A 15118-nucleotide genomic window follows, 5' to 3' on the forward strand; every position below is an offset into this window, starting at 1 on the left:
AATATTGTACTTAAGGGCCTCACCAGTTCATTTCGAGCAGAAGTGGGCATGTCACAATTTGAGTGACAACCCGGTCTGCATATGTAATTTGCTTGTGTATACATGATATGAGAATATTAACATAAATTAAATGTAAGCGGTCTTGCAAATCTCACTTTACAGTCATTCAGACTATTTAATCAGAAAACCCGAAATTTTAACAGCATACTCTATAATTCAGGAATTTACAAACCTAGAAAAAATGACAAATAACGCCCATAACACATACACTTTCCTAGTGTTAATACAGTTGACCTAAGTCAACGGTCAGAACCACGCCTCTGGCACAGTAAAAAAAGTCTGATGACATGTGTTTTGCTGCTAACGTTTGAGTTTGATGAATCTTTTTTGGTTTCATTTGTTTGGACAGTAAAAAGTCTGATGAAATGTGTTTTGCTGTTAACATTTGACGGTTTTGTTTCTTTGCTGGTTATGGTGCAATAAAACCTGTCAATTACTGATGTTGGTAACAGTTTACTGTTATATTTATTGTCATATTACATGTCAGTGCACTTGTTTTCTTTTTACATTTTGTTGTACATTCAGAGGGAATGCATATTCGTGAATGACATATCACGGGGTGGGTTTTGGGCGGGGCTTGCTACTGCGCATCTGGTGAGGCCCTCAAGTACAATATCGCCAAGAGAGGGATAGATTGTATGAGAGAAGACCTGTGGCAATCAGTGAGTGTTGAAGAAGGTAGGAGAGTGGCATTGAATAGAGAAAGAGAGATGGCAACAGTTGAAATGACACCCCAGTCACTTGTAAAAAATGAGGAAAATGGGGTTGATGATGATGATGATGATGATGATAACTATGACCCAAGATGGTATTAATACTAACTCGCTTAAATTTGGCCAGGGCACTGAAGAGCTTTCCTTGCTCTTTTTTCAGTATGTGCCCCCTCACCTACCACTAAATGTGACAGATGAGACCTCAGTTTAAAATATCATCTGAAGGAGGACACACTTAGGAGTGCAGCACCCACCCCCCCATTGCTGCACTAAATTGGGAAATTATTTTAAGTGCCTTGTGTGGGAAATAGAACGCACAACTGTCTGCTGTTCCAGCACCAAAGAAGAGTGTACTAGCTGTTGATTCACAAACAAATAAGCTTATATAGTTGATTTGGCATGTGAAACACTCATATGTTACAGAACAACCTGCCTTCTGACCTACTGTGTTGTTTCTATCAAGTTTAATTCAGTTGCATCTAGCCTAGCAGTTTAATACCAATACATAGTACTGTGGAAACAAATAAAAAATACCATCAGACTGCAGTTTCTAGAGCCAAAGTAGTGTAACAAGCCTCACTATCTTCAGTGCTTCCACAAAACAAGCTAGGTTGTGGGATATTTGATCTAACTCTGCTATAGCTGAAGCAAGTTTAATTTGGAAAGAGGTCTTCAGGAAGCAACCAGTATGGCATGCTACCTGTTTTGTAATAGTTATTCATGGGTTCAAGCCTCCCTTGCCATAAAATGCAAGCAACTGTCTATGCCAATAAAATCTTACTCACAAATCCGATGACAGATAGCAACTATCTGACCAACTTACTCTATCCATTTCCCAATATAGTAAATAGGAGTGTATTATAACTAACTAACAATTTATTCCACCCTGGAAATGCTGGAAATGCGTTGTGGCTACACTTTGTAGTTTTAAAATTCTTAACAATGCCAGATTTAAAGATGGCTAGTTCATCTACTATAGGATCTGTAAAAAATACTTCTTTATAGATGTGATGATATGAGGTAGTGCCATCTGTGCTAGAGAGAGTAGGACAGTGCAAGTGTAACATATGTTAGCATAGCTAGCTGGAGTTTTGTAAAGAACTTTATGTCATTTGACTATCACACTGATTTGTACAGATGCTTGTGTTAAAAATGTATCAATAGTGGGTCCTGCTGGACAGAAAAGATATATACACGTATACCAGACAGTATTATTATAACTGATTAAATGTACACGATTTAACAGAGAATTCTGGAAGGGAAGAGGTTAATCTCAGTCTAGCTAATTTTGAAAAATAGGTTGAAAATTAAATGGTTTGGATTAGGCGATAAAAATTTTATCTTGCAGGTCTGAGTGCAGCCAGAGACAAAAATGTCTGGGAAAACCAGGACTAAGAATCCTACTGTATTGTCCTTGGGGGTGAACTAATTGTTACTGGAAGGGTGGAACTTTTTGAAACTGTTTTATAGCTTTCAGATGTTGCAACAGATTTTAGTAAAGCTCTGCGTGTGTATTGTACCAGAGTCAGATGACCAGATGTGATGTCATTCTATAATCAGCACCGGAATGATTTTTTAGATATTAGTAAAGATTCAAAGAAACTCAAAGATTCAAAGAAATTTTATTGTCATTTAGGAAACACAAGTGCTACCTAAATGAAAGTTCGAGTGTCAGCTCTTTTAAAGGAGTAAACAAACACAAAAAGACAGACATGATAGGTATTAAGGAATAGACAATAACTATGGTACAAAACTAAATATCTAAGTAGCTGCTGCACATGCTTGTACACTATTTATTACATTGGACAACACTGATTATTAGATAATAAACACATTAAAACAAAAGTACACTATACACAGAGGTGAGATTGGGTGATATTGCGCATAAGGAAGTGACTGGAATAGCACTTAAATGAGAATATATTAATTTTAGTATGCAATAAATAAATAGAATTACTGTATGGAAAAAAAGAAAAAGAATGAGAGTGTAACAATCTATTATAGTTTTGATACATCCAGATTTATGTCTGCATTAATGAGTCTTATTGTAGTTGGATAAACACTGCTCATGAATCTGGAGGTCCTGCAGTGAATACTCTGTAACCTTCTACCAGAAGCAAGTTTAGTGAACCAACCATACGCTGGATGAGAAGAAGTGTCACTCAGTATTTTGCGAGACCGCTTTTTACATCTCAGTTCAAAGAGCTTCTGTAATGTAGGAAGAGTAGTGCCAACGATCTTTTCTGCTGTTCTTATTATTCTTTGCAGCTTCTTCCTTTCGGCCATTGTGCTGTTACTGAACCATACAATGCAGTTGCTGGTGATAATGCTCTTGATGGCTCCTCTATAGAAGGTAATTAGAGCATTCATACAGAGCTTTGCTTTTCTCAGCCTTCTTAGGAAGTGTAGTCACTGGTGGACTTTTTTTAATTAGCTGGTCTGTGTTTGTATCCTCTGATATATATACCCCCAGGAACTTTGTAGTTTTGACTCTCTCCACTTCTTCACCATTGATCTTGAGAGGCAGATGCATGGCAGAGCTATTTCTGAAGTCGATAATAGTTTCTTTTGTTCTATTGACATTCAGGTCCAAATTGTTGTTATTGCACCATTCAATCAGGGGAGATGGCCTCATTCCTATACCCACTCTCATCATCATCACTTATGAGTCCTACCACTGTGGTATCATCTGCAAATCTGAGGATGTGGCTGTTGCCAGCTTTCACAGAGCGGTCTTGGGTAAGGATTGTGAAAAGTAGAGGACTCAGCACACAGCCCTAGGGTACTCCGGTGTTGATTGTAGTACTCTCTGAAATGTTGTTACCAGCACAGGTCCTTCATGGTCTTCTAGTCAGGAAATCAAGGATCCAGTTGCACAGCCCTTTATTTATGCCAATTAAATAAATGCAAACCTGTGAGCTGCTGAAGGGATACAGTGGAAAAAAATGTAGTATAAATCCAAAAACCACCATGGATACACCACCACAGAAGGAATATATCCAAAAAATGGAACAAAGTCAATGATATTAAAATTAATCCAACTTTATTAAAATAATAAAATCAAAGGTGCGTATGCAGAGTAAACCAAGTGTTAAAAACACATACAGGATAAGCACTTTCAGCCATAGCCTTCTTCAGATCCTGTTTCCAATTACAATCATTATCAACCTATCACAAGCTTCTCTATCAACCAGCACCTTCTTTGCTAACCAATTGAAAAACAGCCAATCAAATGTACTTAAAATGACCCACCTTTTGGTCTAATTACATTTTGTAGATATATTCCTTCCATGGTGGTGTATCCATGGTGTTTTTGGGCTTTATTTATGCCAAGGCTGATTAGCTTTTCTAAAAGTTGCATTGGAATCACCATATTGAATGCTGAGCTGAAATCTATGAACAACAGCCTGGCATACTTGTTCTTCTCTTTAAGATGCTCCAATGTGAGATGAAGTGCCACCAAAATGGCATCAGCAGTTGATCTGTTTGCCCAGTAGGCAAACTGCAGTTGGTCAAGGGATTGGGGTAGAATTGCAGTCAAATGCCTTTTAACCAGTCATTCAAAGCATTTAATTACATTTGATGTAAGGGCCACTGGCCTGTAATCATTTAGGTAGGTAGGGTTAGCTTTTTTAGGCAGAGGGATTATACTGGTAACTTTGAAGCATGCTGGTACTTTTTCCTGGACAAGCGAGGTATTGAAGATGTCATTTAGGACTATGCTCAGTTGCTCTGCACAACTTTTCAATACTTTCCCCAGAATGTTATCAGAGCCAGCAGCCTTCTTGGGATTCACTTTTCTCAGTTGGTTCCTTACATCCACAACACTGAAGTTAAGTACTGTCTCCTTCTGGTCATTGAGATGTTTTACAGCCTCCAGGTTGTTTTTCTTTTCAAACCTGCCATAAAATGTGTTTAGACTGACCAGCAATTCAATGTGATCATTGCACTGAGCAGACCTGGTCTTGTAGCCCATTAGCTGTTGAATACCATGTCACAGGCTTCTTGAGTCATTTGCATCCTCAAAGCATCCTTGTATCCTCTTTCCATACTCCTTCTTGGCCTCCTTGATGCCCTTTTTTTAGATTAGCCCTTGCCACACTTAGACCCTTCTTCTCCTTTGCCCTGAAAGCAATATTCCTTATCCTCAGCAACTCATACACCTTGCTGTTTAACCATGGTTTTTTGTCTCTTACTTTAATATTTTTGATGTTCATTACATCCTCCATGCATTTGGATATATAAGCCATAGTTGCCTCAGTATATTCATCTATGTTCACCAGATTGTTCACCATGGCTGCCTCCTTGAAGACATCCCAGTTTGTGGTTTCAAAGTGGTCCCTGAGACTTTCCATGGCTCCTTCATGCCAGACCCTAATTTGTTTCACAGTGTATTATAGTAGAGATATGATGGAACTCTCGCAGCAGCACTTTGTCATCAGAATTGCAGATGTCTTGATAGGAAATAATTTTGATAATGCAGTACCTTGTGTGCATACATTTACATGCAATCAGGCTTGGAGGCAGGCATATGGGTCTGGTAGCCTGAGGGAGACCCAGACAGACCCACACTTGAAGTTGGAGCTGGTGATGTGGCTATTTCAGGGAGGGAGCTATCCCTTAGCAATGAGCCTGAAAGTGAGCCACAGCTGCTGGTAGGTACTGATGTTCTCATGGACAGGGTGACTACAAGGACAGAGGTGAGTGGTAGTACCCAGGTTGATAGTCAGACACTGCTGTCAGAAGATACTAGGCTTCCTGTGGAAAGGGAGCTGGGAAGGGTCACAAAGGTAGAGTTGAGACAAGCTCAGCTTTCGGACCTTACCTTACAAGGCTTGAGGGAGGTAGCTAAGGAGACACCTGATTCTCAAGGAAAAGGGAAGTCTGCATACTGGAATAAATGGTTACTATATAGAGAGTGGACTCCTGAGGAGGGGCTAGAGGGTGAGGTAATATACCAGTTGGTAGTGCCTAGATCCTACCATTTGGCACTTCTAGCCATAGCCCGTAACATTCCTTCTGCAAGTCATATGGGTGTAAAGCCTACCAAGATACATATTATGCAGAACTTTTATTGGCCTGGGATTGCAAGGGATGTAACAGGGTACTGCAGAACCTGTGAGCAGTGCCAAAAAGTAGGCAAGTTCAAAGCTCCTTTGATGCTTTTGCCTGTTATTGAAGAGCTGTTTCAGAGAGTAGCTATGAATATCATGGGGCCTCTGAGTACCCCAAATTCCACATTGTCAGCCAAAGATCAACTTGTAAATCCTAGTTTGAAATGGCAATATTATGTTCTTGTAAATTATATAGTACTTTTATTACTCCATTTATTCCAAATTCCTCTTCAGAACTGAAAATGCTGCTTTAGAACTGCATATGTACTTCCTTTTCTTAGATTTTTTTTGCAGTTATGTCTTTGATTGTAGCTTGGTGAATATCTCTTTTATCCTCGTACTGACGAATGATCCTCTGCTTACTGACATTGTACTTACCTTTTTAATATGATTTGTGTTACTTTTGGAATTTCTGTGTTGTGTCGTTTGTAGATGTACTACAATTTCCCTCATTATTTTCATTATCTACGTCTACAGGTGCTTTTTGTACCATTTCTGACATAAGTTTTGCTGCTTTTTCACACTTGATCTAATGATATTCTTGCTACTTGATTTCACTTCTACTTCTGCATACTGTAGCAAAATGATTCTTTGTCTTGGCGTTTGATCACACTTTTACTAAGGTCCATTATGGGATATTCTCTGCCACAGTATCTGTACTGCCTTTTTGTAACACTTTCTCTTGTTTGTGTCATTTTTACTTACTTTTTTCTGTCTGTGTCTCTGAGTTGACCCACTTTTTTCTTCTTCGATACCTATCTTTCTTACTGCTTCTGATTTATGAACCTGTTTCGCTTTGAAACCTTCAGTCTTCATTGCTTGTGTTTCTAAAATATCAACTTATCTGACATAATCTAATTGCTCACCAAGGTTATCTTCTACCTCGCTGAGTGCACTCTTCATCACCCTAGCAATACTAAATATCTTTATTATTTGTGACATTTTTATCTGTTAAGATAGCTAGATAAATAGATGGATAAGTAAATAGATGGATAGGTAGATAGAAAGACAGATGTGCTGGTATACTGGACGTGAATCAGGGCTAGCAACTAGACTATGTCTGATTTTTGTAGAGTAGAAATTATGCTATCATTTATTAATGACTGATCTTTTATCATTTTACAATTAAAAGGAAGGTTTAGAAAGTTTATGGGTGAATGCTTGTGTTAGAAGACATATATGATAAGGTGACATGGATATTATTTTGTTTGTGTACTGAAAGAAAATCACTGCATGATTTTCTTCATACAAGTAAGGATGTTTCATTCCAGTGGCATTCAGAGTTGTTGTGATAGTTGTTTTACAGTTTTTTTTTGTGAAAGATACATAAAGTGTTGCAGCTTCTATTTACAGGGTGCTGTTATTTCAGTGAAGTGTTCCCAGTCTGTGCAATCATGTCTGCAACTTCCATTTAGCAAACAAGGCATCACACAGCAATTTTGTGCCCCTCATGTCTGAAGGGAAAGAAATATCATAGAGCATGTGTTTGGGCTTCTGAAGTCATGGTTCCAGTTCCTAGATACATCAGGGGAGCACTGCAGTACAATCCCTGTACTTGTGATGACATTTTCACTGTCTGTGCCATCCTTTACAATATTAATCTGAGAAAACAGCTTCATCAGGAACACCAAGGGGAAAGGGCACACATTCCACCACTGCTGGCAAGGTCACCGCAGCTACATGTAAGTGAGGAGTCAGAGGGAGAAATCCCAGCTACTGTGGGTGTAGGTGGATGCAGGTTTGCACAATATGCCCTTTCCATGACCAGGAATCAATGAATAGCACACATGCTGACCACCTAAGGGGTACAATTTTCATCCTATGCACATACATACACAGATGCCAGACAATGCTCACAACCTTTACTTACCCATGTAATGGCTGTGTACTGCTAGCATCAGACAGAGTCAGCCCCACATGACAACATCTGTAACTGCAGCACTATCAATGTATGCGTCAAACTTGTAAAACAAAAATAAATGTGTAAGAACATGAATGAATGGCAGATACTGCCATACTGCTACTTGAAAATGTACATACGTAAAATGTGTGTGAGCTGTCCAGCAATGACATCAATATGTGACATGACTGACCTATGTAATATATATGTGTGAAGCTTATCAGCTCATATAACTCATGCATCTAAAATACCCAGTATAGAAAAATCATTCCAAACTCTACTTATCCTTCCATTCTCACAAGTAGGGGAATAAGCATGACTGCTATATCAGTGATTTCATGGTAGGAATCCCAATGTTAAAATGCCATAACAAATCTGAAAATCTTTCCAAATAACATCACCAATACATATCCTAAGCACTCAGTTAGCTACCCTGTGCATCAGAAAATATACATATGTAACCCTGAATCAAAAAGATAGAAACAAGGTGATGCACAGTTATCATCATTTGCATAGGGTGGAGGTGGGGTGCAGGAGGCCAAGGCTGACATAAAAGTAATGAGTGTGCGAGAGTAAGAGATACAGGCAGACATAAATGTAAATAATATCAAATGGCCACTGAGACAGAATGAACTGCAACTCTCATTAATGCCTCATCTAGCTGGTATGTGTGGGTGTCTGCATGGGCACTCTACATGAAATGTGTGTGTGAGTGTCTGCATGAACATAGCCAAGTTCTGTGCTAGCACTAAGTCCTGGCATGTTGAACATGGTAGAGGTATCAGTTTATCATCTTTGCCCCAAGACTGGGAAAACTGGATCTGCCACAAGTTGTACTGGCATGTCCATGGTCAGATGTGGTGGTGCTACATGAACATAAGTGAGGTCTGCTGGATGAATTCTTCTCATGACTATGTCCAGGTTCACAACCCCGTGGCCCACCATATCTGGGTGTGGACACCTCAACCACTAATGGAGCAGTGGAAGTAGTGACACTACTGGAGCAGGATCAGCACGGCCACATTGACTAACACCAGGTGATGTTGCAGCTGTCTAGCCACGTGGATGCTATCCTCCTGCCAGATGATGTTTCAATTTAGAGGCATGCAAATTAGAGGATACGAAGTCTTTCTTCATTATGGCTAACATGTCTCTGCATCTCAAATTCCTGCATCATATAAGTAGCCCCATTTTTGAGGCAGCTCTTACCACTAGTGAAGGGCTTCTTCATGAATCCCTGAACATGTCTTTATGATGTTTTTTTGCAAAAAGAATGGCAAAGATTATTTATTTATACATTTGTTGAGTAAGTAAGTATGCTGGTTGAAAGACCTTTTTCAGGCATGACCAGGGTCAGTTAGCAATAAGATCACGTCACTACAGAGTGAAATTAAAATGCAGTATTAAAAATACAAACACAAATAATATTATTCACAGTAAAAGGTTGCAGTAAGCAATGGTTACATATGTGATGATGTGAGGTATTGCTAACTATGCCAGAAGAAGTACGGCAGTGGATGTGTAACATATGCCAGCATAGCTAGCTGGAGTTTTGTAAATAATTATGTCATTTGTATATCAAACTGATTTGTACAGGGGCTTGTGTTGAAATGTATTTGTAAAGCTACTTGTGCTAAATCTCTACCAATAATGGGTCATGCTGGACAGAAAAGAAATATACTTGCATGTCAGACTGTATTGTAACTGTTGAAATTAATATATTGTAACAGAGGACACTAAAAGAGAAAAAGGCAATCTCAGTCCAGCTACCTTTGAAAAAATAGTGTAAATTTAAATTACCTGGTTTATGCCATAAAGATTGTATCTTACATTTCTGATTGCAGCCAGAGACAAAATGTCTGTGAAAAACAGGACTAGGAATCCTACTGTATTGTTCTTAGGGAGTGAGCTAATCACTATCTTGTAAGGGTGGACATTTCTGAAATGGATTTATAGCTTCCAGAGGCTATAATACATCTTAGCAAGGCTCTATGTGTGTATATTATGACAGGTCCCCTTCAGATGGTCGAACTTTTAAAAGCTCGACTTTCATACGACTGAGACCATATGATCGAACTTTTAAAAGTTTGAACGGTCTGAATGGGGATCTCCATAAAGTGTGGAATGGGAAGATTTCCCTTTACAGCAATGTAGTACAATCTCAGATTTGGTATATTTAAATTGCAGGGGGTGTGGGGGTCCAGGGATGCTTGCCGCCCTGCTAGCATTGTTTAGTTTTTTTTTGTTTATTTATTTTATTTTCACATTTTTGAACATTCAAATGTTCGATCATATGGTCTTGGCCATATGAAAGTCGAACATTTGGATGTTCGATTATGTGAAGTAGACCCATTATGATGCATGCTAGATTCTGGTTCCGTTTCTAGTAAAGGGGGTAGTGTGTTAACTAGAGTCAGATGGCCAGATGTGATATCATCCTATAGCTAGCACTGAAATGATATTTAGATATGAGAGATTTCACTTAGCTTTGAGCAGTCTGTTTGTGAAACCTGACAAAGAAGGAAAGTCAAAGGAAACCACTCTGTTGGTCCCCTGCCATAAACAAACTCTACAACAGAAGAAAAAAAACTGTTGCAAAAAAGAGTAAAATCCCATGATTGGAGAAACTCCCTGGTCAGCCTCAGTAAGAAGCTGAGATCCCTCATAAAATTCTCCAAAGCTAGTTACGAAAACAAAATTGCCACTGACTCTAAAGACAACCACAAAGCATTCTATAGCTATGTCAAGAATCTCAATGGCAACACTCAGATCTGCTCTGAGTTACAGCACAATGGCACTAAATATACTGAACCAACTGATATTGCCAACATCCTGGCAGATAGGTTCATGCTAACTTTACCCCACTGTTATCCCCTAAAGGGTCAATCTCTATACCAGAAGAATGCAAAGTTCCTGTAATCACGACTGCACAGGTAGAAAACATACTATCCAAAGCCAAGAACACAGAATCCATGGGACCTGACAACATCCTAGGCTGTGTTCTACATGGACTACAGAATGAACTGGCACCCCACCTAAGTACCATGTTCAATCATAGCCTCACCTCAGGCTATGTGCCCACTGAATGGCACACAGAGACAGTTATTCCATTCCACATAGGGGGAGCCACCACAGACCCCGGAAACTACCGCCCCATTAGCCTAATGAGCCTGGTTTGCAAGGCTATGGAACGTATCATCATGGAACTTATAAACAATGACATTGGTAATCTCCAAACTCAGGACACCACCCAGTTCGGGTTTGTAAAAGGCAGATCATGTCTCCTAAACCTGATAGACTTCTTTGAAGCAGTCACCAAAGCCAGAGATGAGGGTAAAGTGGTTCACACAGCCTATCTAGATCTTGCCAAGGCTTTCAACACCATCCCCCACTCTGGAATTATAGATAAACTCACTAAACTAGGTATAAATCCCTATGCCACAAGATGGGTTGCCAACTGGCTCACTGACAGAACCCACACTGTGAAAGTAGCATGCTCCAAATCCAACTTCAGACCAGTGACAAGTGGAGTACCACAGGGTTAGTCCTGGGTTCTCCCCTGTTTGGTATCTACTTCTCTGAAGTACAGGCTAACAAAGAAGGTCTTTGGCTAATGAAGTTCGCAGATGACTGCAAACTAGGAGCCATAATCAAAACTCCAAAAGATGTGGACATCCAACAAAAGGGCCTCGCTGAGACAGATGCCTGGTGTCAAAGCCATGGCCTCAAGCTCAATGCCAAAAAGTGCATTGTCATCCCTTTTGGTAAAAACTCTGTACCCATGAACTACCACATAGGCGGTAGTCTACTTAACACCGAAAGTGTGATAAGAGACCTTGGGACACAGGTGGACAGTAGTCTCTCCTTTGATAATCACATCGCCACAGTAGTCAGGAAATCCTTCTACATGGCACACCTCATCACAAAAGGTTTCTCATCCAGGAAAAAAGAGGTCATTGTTCCCCTCTACTCATCACTCATTAGACCCATTATAGAGGAGTACAATCCCCCTTTTGGTATGTACCTCACAAGACACCTATAACAACTGGAAAGGCTGCAGAAATACCTCACAAAGAGGATTACTGGCCTCAAACAGATGCCCTATGCAGACCGTCTCAAAAAACTGCAGCTTTACTCCATCCCATATCGCCTACTCAGAGGCGATCTCTGCCTAACACACAAAGCTATGTCAAACCCAGAGCTTTTAGACATGCTCCACTTAAAAAAATCCCAATCCCTATGAGCTACACACTCTAGGGACCTAAACCTTGTCACCACAATAAACAGAACATGTTGGAGGGATAGATTCCTGTCCCAGAGACTTTCCATACTCTGGAACAAACTAACCATCTATATCAAACAAAGCTCCTCATTAGCACTCTTCAAGAAAAATCTTCATGACTAGATGGGAGATAGGAAATTCACCCTGGGGATCACTTCTGTGGCTCTGCTCAACAGTGGCAAAGGAAAATAATTTTCTTGGGTGGCGAAAGCCAGGGTACCTTTTGGCTAGGCTTATATAGGCCCTAGGGCCAATAGCCTAGTACCTACCTATGAACCTATGGACCTATAAGGACTATTGCCCACATCATCTTGCCTTGCTCTAGTAAGTGAACTAGGTGACAGCAATTCTTTAGATTAGTCAGGAAAATCTGTATCTATGTGAACCTTTCCATCTGTTTTATTTTTCATATTTCCTGTGATTGAAACTCTGATGTTTATTATAAATAGATATTTAGTACTTTCATGTTCGTTTATTATTTATTATTAAATATATTTAAACTTTTCATTGTGGCTGGTCAAGTAGGGAATATTTTCACCTTTGAGAGTATTTATATTTATTTGGTGACACTGTGTCCACTCCTGAAAGCCTTGTGGCATTGGTCAAACACTACCATTTGTATTAGCATTAATATTACTCAGTATAATTGGGTACTGTTGTAAGAGCCTTAGAGTAGCTGGCTATGGAGTGTTCTGCTGGCAGTATCTACCTTATAGTCTGGACAGAAGAGTCATAGCTGATAAATCTGAGCCAGCCTTTCCCAGGTGTGTGTGTGTGTGTGTGTGTGTGTGTGTGTGTGTGTGTGTGTGTGTGTGTGTGTGTGTGTGTGTGTGTGTGTGTATGTGTGAATCAAATCTCAAACAGTGTGTGTCAGCTACTTGGAACCAGGACACTGGTGTCACAGAGAGGGTGATGGAGGGCTTGGCTTGGAACACTCGGCTGAGGACTCAACTCTACATCTCTGGTCAGTGTGGAGTCTTATTTGGGGCCTGGTGAGAGACAGGGAAACCCAGCCATAGGACAAGAGTGTGTTCCCTGTGTTTTCTAAAGAAAAAATCTGCTTGGTGCAGATAGCTGCATCTGGAAATACTGTCATATTTATTTTTGTTCCAAGTGAATGTCCCTCACTAGTGTCAGTGGTGAGTATTGAAGCTCCTTGATTACTGGCTAGAGAAGGGGAGTCACAACATATAGGTTCATAGGTTCATAGGTAAGTAATAGGCTATCTGCCCCGAGGGCATCTATAAGCCTAGCCAGAATGTGTTGGCTTATGCTGCCCCCTTAGATTTGTTTCCTGTGCCTCTGTCCAGCAGAGCCATTAGTTCTCTGAACCTCTGTCAGGCAGAGCCACTGCAGTGATCCCCAGGGTAAATTTTCTGTTTCCCATCCACACGTCAAGGTTTCTCTTGAAGAGTGTTAGTGAAGGGCTCTGCCTAATGTAGATTGGAATCCTGTTCCAAAGCATGGAGAGTCTCTGGGACAGGAATCTATCCCTCCAGCATGTCCTATTTATCATTGTGGTGAGGTTTAGATCCCTAGAGCGTGTGGCTCTTGGGGATTTGTTTTTTTTTAGGTGGAGCATGTCCTTCAATTCTGGGTTGGACATGGCCTTGTATGTCAGGCAGAGATTACATCTGAGTAAGCAGTATGCAACCAAGTACAGCTGGAGTTCCTTCAGTCGGGCTGTATAGGCCATCTGTTTGAGGCCAGTAATCCTCTTGGTGAGGTACTTCTGTGTTCTTTCCACCTGTTGCAGGTGTCTTGTAAGGTACATCCCAAATGGGGCATTGTACTCTATGATGGGTCTGATGAGTGATGAGTAGAGGGGCACAATAACCTCTTTTGTTCTAGATGCGAACCCTTTTGTGATTAGGTGGGCCACATAGAAGGATTTTCTAACCACGTTGACAATATGATTATCAAAGGAGAGATGACTATCTACTTGGGTCCCCAGATCCCTTATTACATTTTCTGTATTTAGAGGACTACCACGTATGTGGTAGTTCGTGGGTATTTTGTTTTTCCAAAGGGGATGACTATGCACTTTTTGGCATTTAGCTTGAGGCCATGATTTTGACACCAGGTATCCGTCTCAGTGAGACCCTTCTGGAGGATGTCTGTATCAGCTGGAGAGACACTTTTGGCCCCCAGTTTGCAGTCGTCTATGAACTTGGTCAGCCATAGTCCTCCTGTGCTTGCCTGTACCTCTGAGAAGCATATACTGAACAGGAGGGGTCCCAGGACTGAGCCCTGGGGGATGCCACTTGTAACCGGTTTAGAGTCGGACCTAGAGCCTGCAGCTCTCCCTGTGTGGATTCTATCTGTGAGCCAACTGGCAACCCATCTCATGATGTGGGGGTTTATGTTCAGGCTGGTGAGCTTGTCTATAATACCAGAATGGGGAATGGTGTCAAAAGCCTTTGCAAGGTCTAGGTAGGCTGTGTGGACCTCCTTTCCCTCATCTAAAGACTTGGTCACTGTCTCAAAGAAATCCGCCAGGTTTAGGAGGCATGCTCTGCCCTTAATAAAGCCAAACTGGCTAGGGTCCAATGTTTGGAGGTTCCCAATGTCTCTGTTAATGAGTTCCACAATGATGCATTCCATAGCCTTGCAGACCAGGCTAGTCAGGCTTATAGGAAGATAGTTCCCGGGGTCTGTTGTGGCTCCACATTTGTGGAGTGGGATAACTGTTGCTGTGTGCCACTCTATGGGTACATAGCCTGTAGAGAGGCTGAGTTTGAACAGTGTGTTTAGGTGAGGGGTTAGTTTATTTTGGAGCTCGTGTAAGACACAGCCTGGGACACCGCCCGGTCCCATTGAAGCTGTGTTTTTGGCTTTGGATAGGGCTGTTTTAACCTGTGTGTCAGTGATTGCTGGGGCTCTGCATTCTTCTGGTATGGTTATGGACCCTTTAGGGGTGAAGGGGGTGAAGTTTGCACTAAACCTGTCTGCCAGAATGTTGGCAATATCAGTCGGCTCAGTGTAGTTTGTGTCATTCTGCACTAACTCAAAGCAGATCTGACAGTTTCCATTTATGTTCTTGACATAG

Source organism: Protopterus annectens, chromosome 2.part2, assembly GCF_019279795.1.
Source record: "Protopterus annectens isolate FY-2018-M chromosome 2.part2, PAN1.0, whole genome shotgun sequence".
Classification (NCBI taxonomy): domain Eukaryota; kingdom Metazoa; phylum Chordata; order Ceratodontiformes; family Protopteridae; genus Protopterus; species Protopterus annectens.